This window comes from Pleurodeles waltl, chromosome 10, assembly GCF_031143425.1.
Source record: "Pleurodeles waltl isolate 20211129_DDA chromosome 10, aPleWal1.hap1.20221129, whole genome shotgun sequence".
NCBI classification, from domain to species: domain Eukaryota; kingdom Metazoa; phylum Chordata; class Amphibia; order Caudata; family Salamandridae; genus Pleurodeles; species Pleurodeles waltl.
In genome coordinates, this window is record NC_090449.1 from 835,649,134 (window position 1) to 835,676,450 (window position 27,317).

Here is a 27,317-nt window from a genome sequence, read left to right on the forward strand (position 1 = left end):
CTGAAATCCAATCCATAAAAGTCCGAAAAAGGCAGGGAAATGAACGTTATAGAAAGTTATAGAAGGAAAGAGCATTGCAGCCTGCTGCTGAGGGGTGGAGGACTGCAGTTAGTTCTTTGTTCGTCGTTTTTTTTTTTTACCCATGTGAAAAGGTCAGAAATCATTCCGTTAGGTCATGGTCACCGCAGCAGTGAGGTGTTTTCACATTCTGCACAATCTGAATCACCCTGTCCTGACCCTATCAGCAGCCAGCGAAATGCAACCTCTCCGAGATAAAAGAACTATTTCTGACAAGCCCTCTGAAATATGAAGTTTTACTCTTTTGGATCTCTGGACCTGTCGGACACATATATCAAAACCATTCAGTTCAGGCGGACCACTGTGCTTTTCACCAGAGTTTTACAAAGCCACCGTGTCTGTTTTCATACCAGCTTAAGCAATTTATTGTGTATTTCAGTGAAAAGGTCACTGCACGTCATTTATCTTCCACTGTTCAGGTAATACACTGATTTATTGTTTTTTAAACAGGCACAGCCAGTATATTGTATTGCATTCATTTTCACCGATCTGACTGCCACAGTTTTATTTCAATGATCGCAGAGAAGTCAGTATTTTCCCAGTAATCCACTACCCAGTGAATGAGAAACAATCACTGCACCTGTAAGGCTACTGCTTCAAGACAAGAGGCTGCAGCTGAATGTCGTGTAAAAAACACAAAACAATGGTCTTCTTTTTTAATGTGATTGCACATGTTTTAATTCCCCAAGGGTATTCAGCAAGGCAGGCATGTCCATGCATATCTTGAATCCTGACCTGCTTTATTGTGCCAAATTAGAGCATTTGCTGCTTATTAAAATCCTGCTACTCTGCATCCAAATCAGCACAATTGCAGAATATCAAAGCATAATAGTTTGGGCAAAATTTGTGTGTTTACTGAAGAATCCAAATTTACATTTTGGGTTGAAATACTCATTTTACCAATTATTTCAAGCTGATATTTCAAGAGAACATGGACGCATTTGAAGTTTAATTTGTTGTTGATATTCAGGTGCACGCTGTGCTGCTTTCAAGAGCATTTTACATATGTTATGTTATGTTAGATTATGTGGATTTGTAGAGTGTGCTTGGAGGGGTATCCAGGCACTGCAGTGGGTAAGTAGGCTGATAGGGCTCCTAAGTAAATAGCCACGATTTCCGTTTCTTGCAGAGTTCAAGAAGAGGTGGAAAGGTCATGGCAGGATTTGGCAGCTATGTAGGAAAAGTAGAGTCCTCCAGACTTGCTCATGCAGATGCAGGATATTTGTGTGAGGTGTAATGAGGTTGAGAGCAGTTGCCTTGTGGTTTGTTGGGAGTTAAGGCAGTGGTTGAGGTGGACAGGTCTGACATCGTGGAGGGCTTTGTATACTTGAATGAGCAGTGTGAATTGGTGTGAGAAAGTAGCCTCTTTCTAGTATGGTTACCCCCACTCTTGGCCTGTTTGTGAGTGTGTATCAGCATGTTTTTACTGTCTCACTGGGATCCTGCTAGTCGGGATCCCAGTGCTCATAGTGAAAACCCTATTTGTCAGTGTGTTTTGCCTGTCTCCCTGGGATCCTTCTAGCCAGAACCACAGTGCTCATAGTTTGTGGCCTAATGTGTGTGTTGTCAGTAGTGCTTAACTGTGTCGCTGAAGTTCTGCTAACCAGAACTTCAGTGCTTATTCTCTCTCTGCTTCCAAATTAGTAATTGTAGTTCAGTGACTTCATTTACCAATTCCAATTGGCACACTGGACCTCCCCTTATAAGTCCCTAGTATATAGTACCTAGGTACCCAGGGCATTGGGGTTCCAGGAGATACCTATGGGCTGTAGCATTTCTTTTGCCACCCATAAGGAGCTCAGAGAAACCCTGTCACAGGACTGCCACTGCAGCCTGCGTGAAATAGTGCACACATTATTTCACAGCCATTTTCACTGCACTTAAGTAACTTATAAGTCACCTATATGTCTAACCTTCATGTACTGAAGGCTAGGTACAAAGTTACTAAGTGTGAGGGCTGCACTAGCAAAGGTGCGCCCACACTGTCCAGGGACAAATCCCTGGACTTCGTGAGTGCGGGGACACCATTACACATGTGCACTACATATAGATCAATACCTATATGTAGCTTCACAATGGTAACTCCGAATATGGCCATGTAAGGTGTCTAAGATCATGGAATTGTCCCCCCATTCCAACTCTGGTATCGGGGGGGCAATCCCGTGCATCCTAGGGGCTCCACCATGGACCCCCAGTACTGCCAAACCACCTCTCTGAGGCTTGCACTGCAGCTACAGCTGCTGCCACCTCACAGACCGTGTTCTGCCCTCTGGGGGGTCTGAGAAGCTCAGTCCCAGGAAGGCAGAACAAAGCATTTCCTTTTGGAGGAGGGTGTTACACCCTCTCCCTTTGGAAATAGGTGTTACTGGCTTGGGAGGGGTAGCCTCCCAGAGACTCTGGAAATGCTTTGAAGGGCACAGGTGATGCCCTCCTTGCATAAGCCAGTCTACACCGGTTCAGGTACTCCCAGTCCCTGCTCTGGTGTGAAACTGGACAAAGGAGAGGGGAGTGACCACTCCCCTGTCCATCACCACCCCAAGGGTGGTGGCCAGAGCTCCTACAGTGTGTCCCTGGTATTAGCCATTTTGTTTTCCAAGGTGTGGGGACACTATGGAGATCTCTGAGTGGCCAGTGCCAGCAGGTGACGTCAGAGACCCCTTCTGATAGGTGCATACCTAGTTAAGTAGCAAATGCCCCTCTCAGGGCTATTTAGGATCTCTCCTGTGGGTTCCTCTTTGGATTCAGCTTGCAAGTTTCCATAAGGAATCCTCTGCAACTCCTGCTTCATCCTCTGACCTCGGATCGACCGCAGACTGCTCCAGGAACCACTGTAACTGCAACAAAGTTTCTAGCAGAGCTACTTCGACTCTGCAACTTCAGCTCCAGCCAGCAACTGCAACAGTTTCCAAGTGTGCATGCTCTGGGGACTCCCTGTCTTCACCCTGCACCAGAAGGACCAAAGAAATCTCCAGTGGAGTGACGGAGTCACTACCCTGCTCCAGCAGGCACCTTCTAAGACGATGACCGGTAGTTTGGGACTCTTTTCCTGACAATGAGCTTGCTCCTTGGAACACAAGTGGTGGACCCCTTCGACACAGACTGTCCTAAGGTCCAGCTGTCCAAATTTGGAGGAGGTATGAGCTTGCCTTCCCTGTTTGCAACAGTACCCCTGTGCACAGTGTCATCTTCACCTCCTGAGGCCTCTATGCACTATTTGCAAGAATCCTTCATGCACAGCCTGGCCCAGGTCCCCAACACTCTATCCTGCAAGCAACTCTCAACTCGCTGAGTTGTTCTCTGGCGGCACAGGACCTTCCTTTGTAGGGCTGCAGCAACCGCAATTTGCCCCTTCTTTGTCCCTATGTCCTGGGACCTCCGTGGGTGCTGCCTGGTCATCTGTGGGTTCTCTCCAGTGTTGGGAGCCCCCTCCACCTCTTCAGTCTGAGTTGAGGCCCCCAGGTCCCTCCTGGGTCCAGGCAGCGCCGTTTTGACACAAATATAGCGCTGCAACTTGCCTGCTTCCCACATCTCCAAGTGGGACATCCTTTGCATCATGCAGGAACCCGCAGCCATCTTCTTTGGTGCTCTTCTGCAGACTTCTTCCAACCGGAGAATCCTCTTTTGCACCATCTTGTAGGTTGGCAGGGGCTCCTGTCCTTCCTGGAATCTTCTGCGACTTCTGGACTTGGTCTCCTCTCTTTACAGGTCTTCAGGTCCAGGAATCCACCATTTGTTGCTTGCAGCCTTGCTTAGTTCTTACAATAACTCTAATCACGACTTGTAGTGTGTCCTAAAGAAACTTGCAGTACTTTACTCCTTCTTTCCTGGGCTCTGGGGTGGGGTATTTTACTCACCTTTGTGGTTTTCTTACACCCCAAGCGATCCTCTACAGCTACACTTGCCTAGGGGGGAATTCGTGATTCGCATTCCACTTTCTTAGTATATGGTTTGTGTTGCCCCTAGGCCTATTTTTCCTATTGCATTCTATGATATCTTCTATTGTTTGCACTATCCTATGACTATTTACTTACATGATTTTTGTGTCTAGTGTATATATTGTGTATAATACTTACCTCCAGAAGGAGTATTGCCTCTAAGATATTTTTGGCCTTGTGTCACTAAAATAAAGTACCTTTATTTTTTGTAACACTGAGTATTGTCTTTTATTGTGTGCAAGTACTGTGTAACTATAGTGGTATTGCTGGAGCTTTTACATATCTCCTAGTTCAGCCTAAGCTGCTCTGCTACAGCTACTTCTATCAGCCTAAGCTGCTAGAACACTACTACATTTCACTAATAAGGGATAACTGGACCTGGTATAAGGTGTAAGTACCCAAGGTACCCACTACAAGCCAGGCCAGCCTCCTACAATTGGCATCACTTTTGGATTGGTAGTCAGTGTAGCTCTCCTAGGAGGGGGCATGAGGTTTGCATTGCAGGGTATGTTTAGAATGAGTCTGGAGGCAGCTTTTTTGGTAGTCTGAAGTTTATGTATGAGTTGATTCATGATGCCGGCATAGAGTGCTTTGCCATAGTCCAGTCTGCTGGTGATGAGGGCTTGGGTGACCGTGCGCCTGGTGTTGGTGGGGAGCCAATGGAATATTTTGGGAATGGTATATGCTGATTCTGGGATTACTTATTGTGTTTATTTGGAGCCTATCTGCAGATTCGGGGAATATTTATGGATTTTGGCATATACTTGCTGCTGGACATTTGAGACTATGACTGAGCCTGTGATGCTATATATAGGCAAGTAAGGGCTGCCCAAGGTCACAAAATGTGCTTGCTAAAGGGCCTCAGCGGCTGTGTCTGAGCATATCATACTCTGTATAGACTCACAAAGGTCATGCTCTGATGTTAAGTCTATGGTTGGGTGTTTGAAGGTGAGTATGGCAAATTTCAGACTTTTACTATACATAAGGCTTTGCTTGTTCACATTGTGGCTGAGACTTGGCATTTGGAGGTTGTATTTAGACATGTTATGACTGTGGCTGGGTGTTTGAGGATTAACCACGACTCATAGATGTTACATTTCGACTTCAGGAGGCTATGATGGTGTATGTAATGGTTGTATCTGAGCAATCGAGGCTGTGCTTAAGTAATTGAATGCTGTGCCTCAGTATACAATGGCAGTGCCTGTGCTTTTGGAGAAAAGTATGTATTTAACTGGTAATATGATGAGTATACTTTGGCATACAATGGCAGTGACCATACCTCATATTCTCATATTGTTTTTCTACTAGGTCAATAATAGTTTTACCCAAGGTATACAATGTTACCTGCCCTAACATTGCTTTTTTCCTCCCTGGTAGATCAGGGAAGCACCCTATATAATATAGCATGAGCTAAAAATGACCTGTCATCTCCATTTTTAACTTTCGAGTTAGATTATTTTTTTGTTGTCCCATTTTTATTATTACTTTAATGTTTACTACATGTGACGTCAGATGATATCACTTCATTTGAGGCCATCTAGATTTAGAGCTACTTTCTACATCATCAGATCAGGAAGCATGTGGCAAGGTCTTTCGGGTCCGATTGCGGGTTGAAGGTGCTTTAAAAGGTGATCATTTTCTTGCTGAGGTATTAGGAAAGATTGCTTTAGAAGGTCCTGTGAGGGGATGATCGAGTTGAGGAGGTCGCTGGTGAGGTGAAATTAGTGAAAATATATTTTTTTAAAGCCTGAAAATACTTAATGAAAGAGCTTGTCCATCCATGTTCAAAATTCAATTTCCCCATTCTTTCCATCCTATGTGTCATTTCATATCTTAGGGCCTGATTTAGATCTTGGCAGAGGGGAATACTCCATCACAAACTTGCATCCTTCTAATTATGATCCCATGACATCCTATGGAGAGCATAGTAAGGCCCTTAGATTTAAAAATTTGACATTTGTAAATTGGAACTTTATTGAAGACAGAGAAGACCCTTCTCATTCTTCCATCAAGATGCATTGGAGCTGATTTTAAGGAGAGGGACCAAGTTATATGTTTAATAATTTTGTTTTGCAATGAACAGCCAGATTGTCCTGATCATGCAAAATACTTTGCTGAAGGAATGAGTTATAGAACAAAAATATAATATTATTGAGTTACAATCAATCTCCATGGAATATTACCAGAATATAGTGAATTAACTATCATCCTGCAAAAATTCTGTATCCTAAACATGAGCTTTCAAAAAATATTAAAGCTAAGTGTATATAATAAACAAAGATCACTATATGTACCCTTGCATATACATATCTTGAATGTGTGTATGTATTTTAATATGTTTATCTTCAAGGTATATCAATGTGTAGTTATAGCATAACTGTACTTCTTTATACATATATACCTTCACAATATGTTGGTTGTCAATATTTTGGCCACACTTTTTTTGCAGGACGATATTCTCACATACAACCAGCTCCAGTTCATAGAAAAGTACTTTTGCTGATTTGTAGGTCATAGAAATAGGGCCTACCTTCGTTTGCTTATTCTTTTCTTAGGATAATATATAGCTGCTCTGAATTTTAGCTCGTTCTGTGGTGAGTTTTTGTACTTTATTGAACCGGGCTGAGTTTGATGCTTTAAATACTTCCCAGTCAGTGTTTAATTTGTAAATAAAGAGGTGCTGGTGCTCAAAGCCCTTCTCTTAAACACGAGACTGCTGTAACTAAATCTGCCAGCACTGAATACTGAGGCAGCATAATCCTGAAGCCATCTCGGGCCTCTTCAATCCATTTACGGCTACCCCTGCCCCTTCAGCTCATCCTGCAACTTTCTACTTTCTAACTTTATGACGCTTTTTAGTTTTTCCTTCTTCCGTTGTTCCCATATGTGTCTTTTGCTCTCAGCAAATGCTTGAGGCAGAAGAATAAGCCCTGGCCCTTACAAATAAGTGCAGGTGCTCAACACCGGTTACAACAAGCACAAATTAAGCACTGTTCCTAGTTCTTATTTAGGAAACAGACTACAAACCGTACTTTACCACAAAATTCATGTATCCTTTTTTCTTTTTACTTTTTCTGTCCTAAAATATAATTTACTTTAAATCAAGCACATAAATAAATTCAGTTCTCCCTCTGCCAAATGCTTTGTTTTCAATTCACCTCCTACCACTTTTCCAAACTTTAAAACATGAAAAGCAGCCAGGGAAAATATTGCTCCATGAAACAAATAATAAATAATCAATTTCTGAGTATGTGAATAATGGGGGTTATTCTAACTTTGGAGGAGTGTTAATCCGTCCCAAAAGTGACGGTAAAGTGACGGATATACCACCAGCCGTATTACGAGTTCCATAGGATATAATGGACTCGTAATACGGCTGGTGGTAAATCCGTCACTTTTGGGGCGTATTAACACCTCCTCCAAAGTTAGAATAACCCCCAATATGTTTTAGTAATGTGTCCTAGGATAGGTCTCCCGCAGGGCAAAGTGATTTAATAGTAGTGGATCGATGTTGCCACTTGCAAGCATTTTTAGGTTTCACCTAAGACTGTTGGCAAAGTCTTTTGAAAAAAAAAGCTTAAAACTGGCTTAGAGCCTGCCCCCTGCTTAACATAACTTACCATTTGTTTGCTTCAACATCACTCTTTTTTCCTTACTTCGTGTTTGTCACCACCTCCTACTGGTTTCCTACTTTCTCCTGGGGCTTCAATGTGCACCCCTGTCTTGGAGCATGGCCCAAGTAAAGCATCCTGTCTGAGGCCAGTGTACTTCCACTGGTCACAGGCTCCTGCAGGTACCTTTTATAACTTTTTTTTAACATGCACTTTCTGAGACTGGATGTGTCTCTAGTCCTACCGTCCTTCCCATTGTCCGTTTTCTTGCCCCTGAAATGCCAACTCTCCTCCCGCTATCTGTAGTGTTGCTCCTCCCTTCTCCCCACACACCTCCCTCTTATTGCTTGCCCCCACACTCCCCTTGCACTCTGTTGCGTTGCTGCTCCCTTCCTCCTCCCCAACACCTTTCTTGTGTTGCTTGGTCCTCCTGTCCTCCCACTCTCCATTGTGTTGTTGCTGTACACAGGGGCGGCTCCTCCACTAGGGCCAAGGAGCGTCGCCTCCCTGCCAGCAGCAGTTGCAAACTATGTTTATTATCATTTTATATTAAAAGGGGCGGGGACGCGGACTGTGATGAGCAGTGAAGGGAGTGCACTGTGCACTCCCCTTAGAGCGCATGTGTGTTTGGCCAACTGTCTCGGGTCGGCTATACGCACATGCGCAGTGTGCTCTCTCCAGCCTGGCACCCTGTTGTCGGGCTGGAGAGAGCGTGTACAGGCTCCCAGTTAGCCTGGGAGTGCTCTGGTTGGGCACTCACAGCCAATCCTGACCCTGCTCTGAGCAGCGTCGGCATTGGCCGCAGGGTAGGCTGGAAGCCAGTGCCTGCACTTGACTAGAGGACGGAGGAGTGGAGCAGTGCGAAAATAAGATACGTTTAAAAAAAATGTTATTAATATTTTATTGTGTTCCACTCCCCTCCCCTGCCACTCCACCCCACCCCTTTTCCCTCCCACAAGCTGCCACTGGCTGTACACCCTCATTGTGTTGCTAATTCTCTGTATTCTCCCCACCCTCCATTGTGTTGCTGTGCCCTCCTTCATTCCCCCACACCTCCCTCATATTGATTGCCCTGTGCCCTGCTCCCAGTGTTTGTTGCGCTGCTGCACCCCCCCCCACCCCTTCAACCCTCACGGTTCCCTCTGCCCCCTTAAACCTTTCCTCTCGCCCTCCACAAAAAAACACATTAAACAAAGCCAAATAGCTCGCTTAGATGTGATTAGTGCTATGTGGCTTTGTTTAATGTTTTTAAAACACGTTGCACAGCCGCTCAGGCTGCTGTGCTGCATGGCTCAAACAAAAAATTCTATGACGCAGTCCACACTGGCAACATCAGAGCGCCCTAAATTTCTTTACTTTAAGCCATTCTGCACAGACGCCCACTGTGCTGTGCATCATGACTAAAAACTAAAAAAAAAAATGACAAAGCCAATAGAGCTCACTTAGGCGAAGCCTATTGGCAATGCCAATGCTTCTTAGTGCATTCAGCTTTTTTGAGGTGGAAAATGAAAGCTAAAGACAGCTGCCAGTTGATGAAAGATGTCAGAGGGAGAGTGTGCGATGACAGTGCTTCCAGTGGGAATTGTGTTGTACCTGTGAACGTGTAATAAGTTATTACATAGGACCAGTGACATTTTTTCTTATCACAAGCAGCCTCTAATATCAGAAGTAGTTTGTAATAAAAAGCTGAAAGACGAAACTTTACAGGGATATTGCCGTATTATATGCTAATTTATATGCTAAAGTGAGCCTAGTAAAAGTAGCCGTGTCTGCAAATTCCGTGTTTGCTTTTAATATGCTGTGAATAAATATGAACGTCCTGTATCGTCACACGACCCTTGACAGCTATATCAAGTTATTTCGGGTTTGAAAAACGTGACTGGTAGTTCTCAAGATCGTCAAAAGAAATCTCTTTCTTTTATTCAGATTTTAAATATGCAAGAATGAAATGAGCCATAATGAATATTAACATTTCTCCGTGGCTGCATCTCTTTGACAGCTTTCGTTACATTAGCAATGGATCTGGAGAGGTCCTGGGAGGCAGAGCATTTATGAAGCCTTAGTGCCAATCTATGAATATCTGCCGTTTTGATGGTCTTCATGTCCCTGATGTCGTTAAGAAGGAATGCTATTTTTCTTCTTAACTTGGGATCCATCCTGTGTCGTCTTGGATAGCTAGGGGATACCTGTTTCCATCCTAGTACAATTATAGAAAAAAAGCTTTTAGGTTTTATTTGTATCCTGGCACTAAAGTACAGTACCAAAAGTCCCTGAAATCATTTTTATTAATGCCAGGTGCCTGCCAAGTTGTTGTACCCGCATTACAAATGTGTGCAAAAATTCGTGAATAAATTGTGACAATTCCGGTTGCGCCATTTTTGCATTCATTTTCACTTATATCCGACATTTATGACTCACCTTAACCAACAGCCTAAACCTGGTGGTATCAGACAGTGCAGATCACAAAAAGGTGAAACGTGCACCCATTTGTAAATTGACACTGGAATGCGCTCCTTGCTGTTCTAGCAGCTGGTTCTAAATCGACCTGCAAAATATTGGGTTCCAAATGATCCTGCAAAATATTCAGGACTTCTCTTTTTGTGTGCTGCTGTGCAGCGCATAACATACACTTACGTTATTCTACATAGTCAACTTCTACCCTCAGGTATCACAAATGATTTGTGTAGGCGTTCTAGATGCCAAACGCCCTCCTCTCTCACAACTGGTGTTGTCCATGGCTAAATTTTATCACTCATCACTCAGCTCATCACTCATCACTCAGCCCGACACTCTTCAATGTCTACATGAGCCCCCTCGCCAACATCGTACGCAAGCACGACATCATCATCACCTCCTACGCCGACGACACCCAACTTATACTCTCCCTCACCAAGGACCCCGCCAGCGCCAAGACCAACCTACAAGAGGGTATGAAGGACGTCGCAGATTGGATGAGGCTCAGCCACCTAAAGCTGAACTCTGAAAAAACGGAAGTCCTCATCCTCGGCAACACCCCGTCAGCCTGGGACGACTCCTGGTGGCCCACGGCCCTCGGCACTGCACCGACCCCCGCAGACCACGCCCGCAACCTCGGCTTCATCTTGGACCCTCTTCTTACCATGACCAAGCAAGTCAACGCCGTGTCCTCCGCCTGCTTCCTCACCCTCCGCATGCTCCGCAAGATCTTCCGCTGGATCCCCGCCGACACCAGAAAAACCGTGACCCACGCCCTCGTCACGAGCCGCCTGGACTACGGCAACACCCTCTACGCCGGGACCACAGCCAAACTCCAAAATCGCCTACAACGCATTCAAAACGCCTCGGCCCGCCTCATCCTCGACGTACCCCGCAGCAGCCACATCTCCGCACACCTGAGACACCTGCATTGGCTCCCAGTCAGCAAAAGGATCACCTTCAGACTTCTCACCCACACACACAAAGCCCTCCACGACAAGGGACCGGAATACCTCAACAGACACCTCAACTTCTACGTCCCCACCCGCCCCCTCCGCTCCTCTGGCCTCGCACTCGCCGCCGTCCCTCGCATCCGACGCTCCACGGCGGGTGGGAGATCTTTCTCCTTCCTGGCGGCCAAGACCTGGAACTCCCTCCCCACCAGCCTCAGGACCACCCAGGACCACTCCGCTTTCCGGAGACTCCTAAAGACCTGGCTGTTCGAGCAGCGATAACCACCCCCTTTGTCCCTAGCGCCTTGAGACCCGCACGGGTGAGTAGCGCGCTTCATAAATGCTAATGATTTGATTTAAATTTTATGTCTGCCTTTCTGCTAAAACAGGATGCCAGGGACTTTTTTCTTCAAAAACATGATTGAGCGACTTTTTGAGGAGTAAAGGGGATTTTTTTTGACCGCTTGAAATTGTCACCCAGTTCTAGTAGTGATTTAACGTTACCAGAAGGTGTTCAGCTGGACTATATATCACATGTGAATATGTGCCGAAAACAGTTGTTTAATATATCGTGGGAGATTTGAATTATTTGATGGGTAAAAATATTCTATAAGCAGATCTTTTTTTTTCAAGTTGTGCAGGCAGGGCACATAATACAACACCATGTTCACAGACATAACAGATTGGAATGAAAAAATAACTACTTTGATATCATATTTTATGAATTAATGATACAGCAACATAACTGCAGCCTACCCGATCTTTAGGGTGGACACATTCCCCGGGAGCAGAGACAAAAGAGGAAGAGGCCAAATAACACATCTAGCTCATCATCATGTGCAACCAAAAGCTATAATTTTCATGGAAGATTTGACGAAAACTACAACCTGTTTAACAGAAAGTTCAGGTCCTGCATGAGATCTTCTGGTATTTGGCCCCCTTGTTGTCTAACAAGCGTTCACACTTAAAAGAATTGTAGTAAACTGAAATGTAATTGACTTACTTCGATCTTCAGCAGTGTGCTTGAGGTTTGCTTGTTTGCACACACATAATTCCACCAAGAGGGTAGCTTCAAATCTATCATATTTACCAAAGTCCACCACAGTGGAGGAGGTTCCTCTACTCGATTTGCTTTATCTGTCATTAAAGGAGCCACATGGGTTAAACATTTTGTAGCAAGTGTACATTTGTGTTTCATTATTTTAAATATCGTTATTATTGGGAATCGTCAAACAGATACAAATGTGGACGACTTGTGGGTTGCATATTGACAAATGACGTAGTAGACCATAAGAGGCATTTAACCAAGGTTTTCATTAACAAAGTCCTATAAAGTAACAGTCCAACCCTCCTTCTAAGAAATAGCTACCTCTGTTTCCCACTCTCTGCTCTAACCCTTCCAACCAATGGCAAATGATAACGTGGGCTATCGCTGTAATAAATAAATAAGCATCAACTTTTTCAGATGTGACCACTGGTTATGTTGGGCTTCTATCAGGAACACAGCATAGGCAGATTAAATGTAATACGTTTTCAAAGGAATACAAATGAACAGTAAGATAGTATCATAGTAGTGGAGTGTTCAGGGAGGTCGGTTATTGTCTTTGGTATCACGTGAGTGAAAATTTCTCACTTGGGGAGTCCCAGTTATAGACAATGGGATGTTTATGCAAAGCTGCTCCATCCTCTCTTTGGAGGTGAATATTCTTGGATGTCAACAAGGGGACAGTTGCTTCCCCTCAGAATTGTATGGTTGGCTTTACAGGATTCTTCCAGCTCATTGCAATGTGATGCTTCACTAGTAGTGGAATCAGATTGATTAATTAAGTCGTAACCCTGTCCGAGTGCTGGCGTGACAGAGAAAGAAAAGTCCTTGTATGAGCATTGCCAAATGGTTGTCCAAATGATGTCCAGTGACTTGGTGAAGTGCGGCAATGACTCTGTCCCAGTAAGCCATCAGCAGTCCATACAACTAAAACATGTGTGGAAGATCTGCATCAGGGAAGCAACAGTGTCTGGGGGGGTTGAGGATCGCCAGTGGTCCCATGGCTGTGGGAAAGAGCAATGGTGAGAAAAGACACATTTGACAAGTGCCCTTACCTATAGGAAAGTGTTAGACTTGGCATCCTTGGCCTTGTCTCCCCTAACGTTTTGCCTCTGTTTTCCAGGTTGTTGATGTGTGCTGGACCCTGTTTTTGCAGTTTTTGTTACTCTCGGCACTTTACCACTACTATCCAGTGCTAAAGTGCAAGTGCTCCTATATAAAATGTGTATGTAATTGGATCTCCATGATTGGCATATTTGACTTACTGCTAAGTCCCTAGTACAGTGCACTAGAGGTGATCAGGGCCTGTGAATCAAACTAGTGGGCCTGCAACACTGGTTGTGCCACCCACATTAGTAGCTCTGTAATCATGGCTCAGACCTGTCACTGCAGTGTCTGTGTGTGCAGTTTTTAACTGCCAATTCGACTTGACAAGTGTACCCACTTGCCAGGCCTAAACCTTCCCTTTTCTCACATATAATACACCCCTAAGGTAGGCCCTAGGGAGCCCCATGGGCAGGGTGCAGTGTGTGTGTTTAAGGTAGGACATATACTAATGTGTTTTACATGTCCTAACAGTGAAATACTGCCAAATTCGGGTTTCACTGTTGCAAGGCCTATCTCTCTCATATGTCAACATGGGGGCTGCCTTTAAATATACTTAAATTACAGTTTCCCTTTGAGAGCAGATAGAAATTTGGAGTTTGGGGTCTCTGAACCCACAATTTAAAAATACATCTTTTAGTGAAGTTGATTTTAAGATTGTTAGTTTGAAAATGCCACTTTTAGAAAGTTGGCATTTTATTGCTTAAACCATTCTGTGACTGTCTTTGTGGATTCCCTGTCTGGGTCAGACTGACAGTTGGGCTGTTTGGGAATGTCCTCTAGACAATGACACAAAGGAAGCTGGGGTGCAGCCTGCATACCCTAATGAGCTATCTGGGCTAGAGTGGAGAAAGGACTGGTCACATACACCTGAATAGGCTGTGCCTGCCCTCACACAATGCAGTCTCCAACCCCCTGGTGTGTGTCTGGGGCCTGGAAAGCAGGATCCTATAAACAACAGAGACTTTTCTTTGAAGTTGGGCAACTTCAAAGGCAAAAAGGGGTTTAAGTGCTGGACCCCAGACTTTAGATAAATTCTAGATTCAAGAAGAGCCTCCGCCAAGGAGAAGAGCTGAAGAGCTGAAGAGTTGAGGAGAAGTGCTTCCCCTGCCTATGTCTGTCCTTTGTTGGGCTATCCTGCAGTTGCTGCTTCTGCCTGTGAAAGGGGACAAAGACTGGATGACTTTGTTGTGCATTCCTGCTTGAGAAGAATCCCCAAGGGCTTGTACTGAGCTTGCCTCCTGTTTTGAAGTCTCAGGGATATCAAAGACTTACTCTGCCAGCCCCTGGACTCTCTGCTGAGAATCTTGCCCTGTCAAGTGGTGTCCCATCCAGTCCCTGGGCCCTCGAAAGGTGAAGTTGGCAGAACTAGGACTGAATCCACGCACAGAACACCATTCGGGGAACTTTTCGACACACCACCTGAAAGACGACGCGCCACCCACTTCACGCCTAGAATCGACCCTTCACCTGCATCGTGGCTGGGAAATCGACGCATCGCGCCTGGAGAAACTACGCCTCACCCACTTGCGGCTGCTGATAATGCAAACCCCAAGCAACACAGTTTTCTAACACTGTACGACCAGATTTCTCACACATCATCATTGGGCGTCAAAGTCATTGTGAACCTGCACGGATCCGAGGTGCCCTGTCCAGAAATCGATGCTTCGCTCTCTTGCGAGGGAGAAAAACGATGCATCGCCTACCCGACCAGAAAACAAATGCTGCATGGCCTCATTTGCGAGTAAGGAATCGACGCATCGCTGACTTTTCCAATGCACACTCGCCCGTGCAGCTTTATTTTTGAAGTAAACCAGGGACTTTGTGTAAAATCAACATTTACATTGATTTCTATGGAGAAAGACTCGTATTCTTTTGAAAATTCATATCTTTGACTTGTGTATGATGGATTTTTGTTGTTTTGGTCTTGTTTGATTTAGATAAATATTGCCTATTTTTCTAAACTGGTGTGGTGCCCATATGTTGTGTCTTCACTGTATTACTGTGTGTTGGTACAAATAATTTACACATTGCCTTTGGGATAAACCTCACCGCTTGTGCCAAGCTACCAAGGGTGTGAGCAGGGGGTGCCCTGACTAGAGTGAGTGTCCCTGCTTGGACAGAGTGCAAACTGACTGCCAACCAGAGACCCCATTTCTAACAGGGGGGATATTCCAGAACATAGGTCATGAATGGTGGAATAAGATTCTGTGAGATTGGAGGTGTTTAGTTGGGATTTACTTAAGGGCATACTTGAAACTTGCTCTTTTAGAATGACGTCTGAGTTCAAGTTGGTGTTTTTTGGCCATTCTGTTGGTCTTGTGGCGGTGCCAGATACGTCTGGAATATGTTGGCACATACATTCCTATGTCTAAAATATTCAAAGGCTGTCTTGCACAAGAAGAAAATCAGAGCCTGTAACATGCGGGAGATATGCCACTTCAATGTTAGGCACTCTAGGTTTCTGCATACTGATATCATCCCACCCGAGACATATTTCTCGTTGTGAAAGTTCGTGGCTGCATTCCAGCCATCGACTCCGGTATTAATCACATTTCCAAGAGCTTTTTTACTGAGAAAATGGCTCCTGCCATGGTGGAGGCAGCCTCTTATATGGAGAAACTACCTCTGCCATGGAGATGAGACGAAAACCTGGCCAAATGTTCACTCCTGCCGTGGCATTGAGGGAATATACGCCAGACTGGCAGCTGTAAATGTCCTGGCTAATTTCTGAAGCGGCCTACTCGATCAAGTACAATTGCAATCCTCGGCTAAAAATTTCTTAGTTTTAGCTGCATCTGAGTACAGTTAGAAAAATACTGAAAACGTATCTTAAACTGTGGAAAGCGTCCACCCGTAACCAGCTGATATGTAAATATCTAAACAATGGGAAGACAAAAGATAATGCCTCGGATAAATGCAACCTGTGGTGGAGATAGGCCTCTAGTGTTATAATGTGCCCCAGTGATTGACAAATTAATGCATCTCGAGATAAAAGCCAGCATGCAGTTCAATAACGTTCTATCTACTGATTAATGAAGGGCCCTTAAGGATCCTTGGAAGGTTACGATGAATGAATAACTTGGTGCAGCACGAAAAAAGCAGGCAAGCCTTAAGACATTATTTGATCTGCCTTCTCCATTTCTTTTTTGCTTGAATAATTTCAAATTGTATCATATGCGTACCATTTGGATTGTTGTTGTATAATAAAGGCTTGTTAGAACGTTAAGTAATATATTGGACCTGCCAGCCTTTAGTTGTCTGGGATTCCCAGTGAAAAAGCGTCAGGGCTTCGTCTGTTTATCTCTATCGATCGCTATCATGCATTCAGAATTTATACCATTAATGAGGTGTGAGAGCTCATTTTGAGTTCAGCCCTGTTTTGATTGTATGGCCCCTTGTCGTGGTTCGAAAACCTGGGGTATCATGTGAAAACAGTAGGCTCTGGACTAAGGCTACCAAACGAGTTCATTGTGAAAGTTAATTATCCATAAAGCAGAAGTAAATGTGCTGAACTGAAATTGGACACATAAAGTTCAAAGAGCGATAGCCAGCCAGGTGGCCACAGGCTACAGTGAAACGCGTGCACAAACGCCCTCAAGCCCCTAGGGAATAAGTAACATTAATTGCAGCAGCTATATAGCTATGCCATGCACAAATCTAGAGTAAACGACAATGTTACACTGAAGTAATTATTTCAAATGTAACATGCGATCAAGCGTATCATTGAAAAAGGTATATTGAATATTTCTAATATGTTAATTGGAATTTTGAAGAAAATGAAACCATAGGGTCAAACCTTTCTTTATATCGATCAATAAAATACCATGTTTGCAAAATCAAGCAATTCATAGTTACAAATCTGAATAAAGCACTCAGGGCAGTAATGTAGACACAGTGAATAGTGTGATAATAATCCTAGGTAATCATATTCACTGAAAAAAACTAAGATTAAAGTGATGTTATAGTTAGGTGAATATGTCAGAGACAACATTAAAGTTTTCAACTAAAAAAACACAGAAATTCACCAGTTATACTTAGCAGACCTAACTATAACTTGTGGCCTCAGATGCACTGCTTATGATCTCACATATTACATCACGTCTTTTGGCAGCAGGCAACCCCACGCGGAGCACAGCCATTGCTTGTTCATGGCATGGGATTAGCCACAGGACCTGTGTTCCAGACAGGCCCTGCTTCCAACTCCTGCAGGCAGCCAACCCCCAGGCAGTGCACAACCTTTGGCTGTGGGCAGTGGAGGGTTAGTCAAAGAGCTTGGCCTGCCATGAGGCCCTGTACCCAAACCTTCAGCAGGCTACCAACCACACCCCGCATACAGCCTTTGCCTTGGGCAGCGTAGGATTGGCCTTTGGGCTCCAGGGACTTCATCACCCAGAGACATATAGAATTAAACAGGGGAGAAGGGCATGCAGCCCCCTTCCCTAGCCTTAATAGGCCCTGGAGATCTCCCAGGGCCAGATAAAATAAAAAATGAGAGGGTGCCATGCTGCCCCCTCCCCAAGCCTTCTTGGGCCCCTGGGGACCTCATCTCCTAGGACCAAAATCTAAGGGGAGGGGTACATGAAGCCTTACTTTTTGAGCTGTATTAAAACTTGGGGATCCCACCCATAAGGGCCAAATATACATCATCCCCTGAGGCCCAAGTTTAATATAGGTGGGTGGCCTGGAGCCCACCCAGGGCACCCACCATACACAATGTTGGGGACTGTGGAGGGAGTGTCCTCGACCCCATCCAGCTTCCTGCATGCTGGGGAAGCCGGCATTGCTACTGCCCACAGGGAGCAGCTACTTATGCTGCTCCCTCTGGGTGGGAGCAATACCTTAATCTGCTTTCCTGCCTTTATCAGTGCGGACAGGGAAACATATTTCAAGTCTGCTGCCAGCCATTGGAAGCATTTTTAAACCTCCTGCCCACTGGAAGCAGTCTTTGTTTTTGCTCCCATTTGTCAGGAGTTTTAAAAATGCTCCAGCTAGGTGGGAGCAAATACCAGTTTCCCTGCCCACGCCAGTGCAGACAGGGAAACTGCTGTGTCTTGGGGGTGGGCTCCCTGGGACACACCGAGAGATCAGGCCCAGGGAAATGGGGTCCCTGGGGCCATACAAGCAGGCCAACAGCCTCCCTCACTTTTAACTTGATCAGGGGACCTGGGGGATGGGATACTGACGGCCTTTTAAAGGCTCAGGGGTGGGGGCCAGATGACCCCCCCCCTTAACAAATACCGTAGGCCCCAGAGGATCGGGTCCCTGGAACCAAATGCCACTTGTAGAGGGGGGCCCTGTGGCTCCTCTCCTGAAACATACAGTGGGCCACGGGGATGGGATGCCCAGGCCGAATGCAGCTGGAAGAGTGGGGATGCATGCCACCTCCTCTTAACAAATGATTGGGCTACAGGGATTGGGTGTACAAGTCCAAAAACAGCTCAGGGAGTGGGCCAAGGTGTCTGCCTCCCTAAATTAAACAATGTGGCCATGGGCCACCATTTGTTTGCTTTGCTTTTTTGATCCTATGGGACAGTGGACTAAGGGCCTCTTTAGAACTCAGCGGATGGGTAAAAGGAACTAATGAGATTTAGATTTTGGCGGATGGGCTATCCTTCACCATTGTGATGGAGTTACTTTTCCTCTGAGTTCTAAGTCAGGCCCTAAGTCCCAGAGTCCTGTAACGGCTGCCAGCAAAAGTTTTCTCATGTTGCTGGCAGCAAATCAGAATGTTTGCTGCTGAAAGAGTTTGACGCCCACTGGCAATGTCTCAAGGGAAAGAACTTTGATATAGATACATTTATATATATATATAAACATAAATTTATATATATATATATATATATATATATATATATATGTATATGTATATATATATATATATATTATTTTAAATCAACGTGATCTGAGAATGACACAACTTCTCACAAGTATCCACTTCCAACACCTTTATTTCAATCAAGAATATCTTTTCAATTCTTAGTCTCATCACAGATGAACAAAGACCATCGACAGCCAACACGTGTTTTGTGATAAGCGCTTCTTCAGGGCTGTTGAGCCAAAGAAAATAATTGCATAAGTATTTTCAAAGGACAGTTACAAACAGCCATAATCATCAGTTAATATGCATAGAAATCCTATTTCATCTCATCCAAAATCCTGAAGGTAATTGTAATACCAGGGGGAGCAGATTTTCAGAAGAGACAGACCGAGTCATACAGTCTTTGCAGACAGTACAAAAACCCTTAAATACCCCCAAGATTAGTAATGTCACACACACTTGTTTGTATATTATGTCCAGACGTATGATTAAAAAGCATTGAAAATAAGCTAAAAAGATTTGTAACAAGTTGCGAAAATATAAATGTTCATTGTCTAATTTTAGAACCAGTAAGACAACCATCAGAAAGAAAATTGATAAGAAAAATATAAATTATAGAGAAATCCAGACTTAGGGTAGCGGAACCCTTAATTAATTAATTTAATGTTCAAAACTAGGATTAAGTTGACAACATTTGGACTGCAACAAAAACATGATCAGTGATTGCTTAACTGCCACTCATTTATGATCAAGAGAAACCAATATACCTGGTGTTAGTGATAGGTTTACTCAGATGTTCCTATTCCAAACAAAACTCTCGCAGTTTATACAAAATCCTCCTCTGAAATAATGTCAAAACATTATTTAGTTAAATATTACAAAATCAAAAAAGATAAGACACTTTACATCTTCTCATCCATCTGTTGTTACTTACCCTTTATCTAAAGCAGTAATAATGACTTCCAACTTCATTGTATATTGCTAAGAAAAGTCACCTTGCAATACTGCAAAAAACTTCAATTCATACAGAGAACTGAATTAAGTAACTAAATCAAACATTTACAATCCACTTATAACCAGTCCTTCAATTCATTTCTAATACATTTGGATTCCCATCACCACAGCAACCTTACTCATACATAACGTCACAAACAATGTAAAGCTTCATGTACTATATTTTGGTATTTATCTCCAATCACCGTTACAAATCGTAATGCTTAATTGCCACGCAATACCTACCCTTTTATTCAAGACAGAACCATATGATAACTAGCAGTTACCCAATATCCAAATTATGTTAATGTTCAGTCCACAGCTAACACAGAAAAGACATGTAAGGCAGAAGTAGAAAGCATCAAAGTTTACCGGGAACATGCAATTAGTGCCATATGTTTTAACGCACAGCCTGAAACTCCGTTAGTTTCAATCCCCTGTAACATAGCATTCATCATGGATGACATTTTGTGCAAAACTGTGGCCTCTTCATGGATAAATAAGCAGGTCAGGATGCATTCTGGCACTGATGCTCATTTCACAGAAATTATACCTGAACAAATCCTCAGGGTGCTTGGGAGGGATTGGCCGCAAAGCCTGGCCTTGGGCCACCCGTGGACCTGTGGCCAACCCCTGTTGCGCCCGGTTAAATACCGTGAATGGCACAGGGTTGAATGCATACACGGGGTTGGCTGAAGGGCCTGGCCACAGGACTGGCCCTGTGGCAAACCCCCGCTCCACACAGCCAAAGAGGTTGCAGGGTTGGATGCCTGTGGAGGTTGGCTGCAGGGCCTAGCTGCATGCCAGGCCCTGCGGCTAACCCATGCCGCACACAGCCATAGAGCAGGGTTAGATGCATACAGAGGGTCCACTTCAGGGCCTGGCAGTAGGTCATGTCCTGCTGACAAAAACACATAGAAATTCACTGAAAAAAACAAAGATTACAGGGACGTCATGGTTAGGAACTAGCATTAAAAAACCTTAGAAAGTAACTGAAAAAAACAAAGGTTACAGGGACGTTATAGTTAGGTTTTGAATTAACATGCACAAACCCATAGAAATTCAGTTGTTATAGTTAGAGTTATTATAAGTAACTATTACTCCTGCCTTAGGGTAACTATAACTTTGTAACTTTTTTTGCTTACTTTGTTATTGCAAATGTTACAGTGATATTATCAATGAAATCATAGAAGATGTCATAAGTGATGCAATATGTGGGGTAATTAGCAGTGCATGGCATGGGCCCCTGGGACCCTACCACGGCAAAAAAGTACTGTTTATTTATTTTTCTGCAAATTTGCATTGTATTTGTGAGCCACAGCAAAAATTAAGGAAAACAAACAAGCGCAGACTCCTGAGTCTGTTTTCAAAAAAGCACCTTGGTGGGCCTGGTCCCAGTGGCATGCACATATATTAAAAAATTAAAAGGAGGAGGGTGCCCGAAGACCATCACCTCCCCAGGAGTTTACTGATATTAAGGAGGTGGGCCACAAGGACCCCCCCTTTCCATTGAGCTCCAAGAGCCCTGGGGACTGCCACCTCCTGGGGATTACATATGACCATACATATGACCACCTCCCGGGGCTAACTTGGAAAATTATGGAGGGTCGCAAGGACCCCCCAGGCCTCAGGAACCACCACCTCCCAGGGGCCAAATACACTCTTTAAAGTGGGAGTGGGGCAATATGCCCCCCCACCTTGGCCACATACGGCCCCAGGGACCCCATCTCCTGGTCCCCAGCCTCTAGTGCATGGGTGACCTGGCCCCACCCAGGGCACCCAGTGTGCATCGTTGGAGATTGCAGTGGAAGCCTCAAGGCCCCGTGGTCTCAGCTGCCTCTAGCGGAAGCCGGCAGTGCTCCCTCACACAGAGAACTGCTGGAAATGCAGCTTCCTGCATGCAGGAGCAGTGGTTTCATTTGTTTTCCTGGCAGGGAAAGAGATGAAAACTCTGCTTCCAGCAAGCAGGAACTGTTTGACAGTATGTATGTGTGTGTTACAGGAATGTTATATTTAGGATCTGAATTTAGTCACACAAACTATAGAAATTTAGCAGTTATAGTTATGGTTAGTTCAAGTAACTATAATATCATGCCCTAAGGTAGCTATAACTCACGCACTCACCATGCACTGCTAATTACACCACATATTACATGACATCCTTGATAGCATTATTGATAATATCAATGTAACATTTGCAGTAAAATTATTTAGGAGAAAACTGTGCATGACGAGTGCGCAAGTTATAGTTATCTTAGGGCACGAGTTAAAGTTACTTGAGCTAATCATAACTATAACTGCTGAAGCAAATTCAGACACTAAATATAATGTCCCTTTAACCTTTGGTTTGTTAAGTGAATTTCTATGGGTTTTTTTAAATTCTATTTCCTAACTATAATGTCTGTGTAACCTTAGTTGTTTTCAGTGAATTTCTATGGCTTTATTAACAATAAGTAATTTTAATTACTATACATTAATCCAACCCCCGGCGAACATGGCCAAAGCCTGTGCGCAGCAGTGGGTTGGTTGCAGGGCCTGGCCTGTGGCCAACCCACTATAACTAACCAACTCCATTCCACACACTGCCTTCAGCTGTGCGCCGCGGAGTTGGCTGCAGGGCCGGGACTGTGGCCAGGCCCTGGGGCCAACCCCCTATAACCACCCAACCCTGCATGAATAAGTCTCTAAGTGGGTATGTGAGTGAGGGCATGAGTTCCTCAGTGGGTCCATGGGTCCATGGGTCTCTGAGTGGGTCTGTGACTATGTGTGCGTGAGTGTCTGAGTAGGTCTGTGAGTGGGTTCATGAGTCTCTGAGTGCATCTGTGAGTGAGTGCATACCTTTCTTAGTGGGACTTCTAGTGCATGAGTCTCTGAGTGGGTGCATGAGCCTGAGTGGGGCTGTGAGTGGGTCCATGAGTGTCTGAGAGTATCTATGAGTGGGTGTGTAAGTGTATGAGTTGGTCTATGAGTGGGTGCATTAGTGTCTAAGTGGGTCTGTGAGTGGGTGCATGAGTGTCTGAGTGGGTCTGTGAGTGAGTACATTAAACTGTGCAGGTCTGTGAGTGGGTGCATGAGTGTCTGAGTGAGCGTCTGAGTGTGTTTGTGAGTGGGTGTGTGTGAGGGGGTGTCGGACGTTATGTGAGTGACTTGGCCACAAAGGAACCTCACCGGCCCTTTTATCCAACGAGTTCACAGTTTTGCACAAATTATCTACCTAAGTGAAGTTCTTTCTTCCTCCTTGTAAGTGTCCAGCATTTATTCTACACTAAGGATGCGTAATGGAGTACAAAGCAGTTTCACCAGTGACCTTCGGTGCGTTTTGGCAATATGATTGTTCTTGGTGCGTCTTTATCTAGAAATATGTGGTAACTTGAACCTTCCTATGGAGAGGCCTACAAGACTGCAAAGACGTAAATCTCCACCAAACTAGGGTCCTTGCTGTTATCTATATGACATAAGTGCTTCTTTGTTTTATGGAGGTGTCCTCATATCCCTTATCATCACGAACACACCACCAAAATTGGTGGCAAACGCACTGGGGGGCCCTTTGATAAGCTATCCATCATTCTGGTAAAAAGCGGGAAGACCTTTGGGTACTTACAAGGTTGACAGTGCAGGGCAAAGAGGACAGAGCTTCCAGGTGATTTGCACATTTGCATACTTGTAGCAGTTTAAAGGGAGAACCATGGACTCTGCTCTCACCAGGAGAGGACAAGAAAGAACCCACTCGTCACTGTCACATACAGATTACACTCCAATAGATAAGCAATGCATTCCCCTCCACAAAGGATTTCAGATCGTTTTTCAGTATGGAATTGCCCAGTAAACACACTCAGTAGAGAAGGCCCCAGAGAACTCATGCCCTAGGTCACGCCTTTCATTCAATAGGGTAGAGGGCCGCACCGCTCGCCCCCTCCCTGGCACGATTCCATTCCCAGGGACCCCATACCCCAGGGCCCACTGCAATTTAATTTCACCCCTGATGCCCCCAGGACTTGGCCCACCAGTGGGCAAAAAAAGGAAAAGTGCAAAAGAGCGCACTTTAAAAAAAACAAACACATATCTCAGGAAAATCTGCGGATGCATCCATGCATTTTTCGGAGATTTGAAAAAAATGCTTTTTAGCCATTGTGGGGTCCCTGGGGGACCCCTAGACCAAGACTACATGCTCAGGGTGACTCTATCCTAGCCCCTTTTCTTTTTTTTTTTAACTGTTTTATTCAGGCACTCGGCTGAAGCTGAGCCCCAAAATGGCTTGCAACACTTCCTGGCTGAGGTGTTGGCAACCAATGAGATATCAGCACATGATTGGGAGGGTTTAGATAGCCTTTGTGTCCCTATAAACAAATTTGATTTTTATTTAATATTTCAAAAACTACTGAATGGATTTAAACCAAATCACAAAAAGGGCATTTTCTGGACCAACAGCTACCCTTCTACCGAATTTAGTGTAATTCTGTCCAACAGTTCGGGTGTGGTCATGTTCAAAAAGCCTAGGGTAATTAAAATGGGGAACACACATTTTGGGACCTCCCCCCCCATCCCCCCCCTTTTTCTCTGTCCCCATTTGACGATCACTCCAAAACTTTCCAGACAGCAGCTTATGTGAGTGTTGAATTTTTGGGAACATTTTGTGAAGATTCTTCATATATTCAGGAATTAATAATAATTAGGACACTGTATTCAAAGTAAATGTGTAAAATGCACCTGTGAATAGATGAAGGTATTTATTGGAAAGAGAAAGAGAATAATGCCCACAAAGAATTACATACTGTAGAAACAATCTGTAATTATAAAAGGTTTTTTAATGAGGTTACAGTAATAATGAGGCATGGTAAAGGCTGTGAAAGCCAATGTATGTTTTGTACAATCTTAGACAGAAGGGCTGTATTATTTGGTACAGTCATGTCTATTTTAGAGCAGGATTACATAGGGGAATAAAAAAAAACAATGTATCTAATTTATTGTTCCAGGTTAAGAAAACAGTGAATTATCATTGAGCCGTGAGGGAATTGATGGTAAATTTGAGCCCAGAAAATGTCTGGTGAAAGAGGCATGCCTTAAAAAACAAATGCAGTATTTTCTTCTGCACCAATAATGCATTCTTTAGAATAGATGTTAAGCCTGTTTTCCAACTTGTTGGTCATCATAGGTACAGAGATAGGAATCTGACAGGAATCTGGTGAATAGAAATTATAGGTGGTCTATTAATCCAGATTTGGGTGCCAACTCCCATTGTGCCTGTTTTGAGATTATTTCCCAGGCTTAAATTGGGCACAGAAAGAATTTATGCAACTAGAGATTTGTCAGATAAAACTGGAGGCAAATCTTAACAGTAAATGCCTCTTTTTGAATCTGCACATCTTAGAAGTGAAAAAAGCAAACAATTGGCACATTATCCCCATTCAGTGGTCCAAACCTCATACAAATATGCAGAGTACACACCAGATGAATACTATACCAATTTGTATCGGGAATTCAGCTTGCCTTAGAATGAGTCCTTTAGGGGTCCGTGGACTATCTTTGAAACTGCTGCAATAATGATGAAACCACCTCTGCTACACCAACATCAGTTACTCCACACAATTTAAAATAAACACCAGTGTAGGAAGCATTTTCACCTATGAGGCCCCAACCTGCAAGGTGTGAACTGTTTCAGGGGACAAATGTCTATGGTGACATGTCCACCATGCCTGAGTAGCATCATAGAACTGGAATATAAATGTGGGTCATGAAAAGGAAACTCCTACAATTGTAGTCCACATCCAGAATCTGCAAAATGTTGCCTATCCACTGAAATTAATTTCCCTGCATTTGTGGGATTTTTAGCATATTTCAGAGTGCAACCACTATTACTTCAATGGTGTTTCTGCACAAAAGGGACATTCAAGGACATCTATCAGGCTGCTCCAAATTTGTCTGCCTGAACAATGCCATGTTCAGAGGTCACACAACCATCACATGCATTCCATCATGAAGAGCATCTTCCAATGTCCTCTAATCGTGAGTGGAAACAATAGAAGGGCAGATGCCACCTTACTTCATCTTCAGTAGTATCACCACAATATTGACTATAACTGATGATAAGCTTAAACATACAAAACTATAATGTATTAAACTTGCATCTCAAGATATCATATAGAGGAATTTCAATATTTAAAAATATATTTACCTTCATGTTAATCTAGTAGTCTATATTCTGGTCACGTTATTTTGGATAGCAATATTTAAAATTCTGTTTTTGGGTTTGTACCATATGAAAACCTATATAATGACAGAACACTTATTGAAGGTTTGGTTATAGACGGTAAAGAGTATTTTGTTACAAAGAGGACAATATCTATTATGATATAATGACAATGTAAATAGGATGCTTTTAATGCTTATATAAGGGTCAGAATAATCAGTTGTACCACACAGAAAAACAAAGCCTTAATAATCAGAATGAACTCAAAAAGGCACTATAGAATGCAGAATTAAGATTCCCCTTAACTCAAGATACAGAAGATTTGCTAACAATGAATATACCTGGACTCTAAAATCTGAATTTGCAATTACCAAAATGAGAAGGCAGGATCGGGAAAGTGTGGGGAAATATGGAGAAATAGCTGGTATATAGTTTAAGAAAATTTGAGTAATATAGTCATTACATCTTTGTGAAGCACAAATGTTGTTTTGTTACATATTAAAACAAGGAGATATAATCAGATGTATGCAAACACTTTATAATATGCTATATTCAGACGGCTCTATTCTGTAACACACAATGATGATATAAATAGGCTCCAGCAGATTTTCAATTACACCAGAGTAATGGGAGACATTTTGGTAATTCCTCATTACTCTTTCATGCTGAATTATTGATAATAACGTAATTATTTCTGTACACATAATTAAGAGTAACTTGGAGGAGAATAAATCCTCTCGCAAGAGCATATTGGCGATCACGAGCAGCCCCTCGCTATTCGTGTTCTGCTGCATTTAGTGCTATTTCGGTGAGCAAAATGCATTTTCAGCTGAGAAAACAGAGCTAAATACCAGCAGTAAATTGAGGGGAAACCGTACCCCAAGAACACATTTAGTGGGTGCAAGCGACTTGCACTCGCTATTTATGGTCTGTTTCATTTAGCTCTATTTCTTAACACAAAATACATTCTCGCACCCATTTTAGACACAAGGAGGTATTTTGTGCTAAGAAATAATGCTAAATGTGGAATTACTCTTCTCGAGTAATCCTATATAAAGGGAAGACGTCTAGCTATGAGGACTTTCCAGGGGATGTTTATGTTGAATTTTCTGATGTTTTGATTCATAATCTCAAGT

At 43.6% G+C, this 27,317-nt stretch overlaps 1 protein-coding gene across 2 annotated transcripts in view; it reads left to right on the top strand.

The window, feature by feature from the left end:
* The window catches only part of CNTNAP2 (contactin associated protein 2), a 2,759,350-nt gene that overhangs the window by 603,227 nt on the left and 2,128,806 nt on the right, over window positions 1-27,317 (top strand). The window lies entirely within an intron of this gene.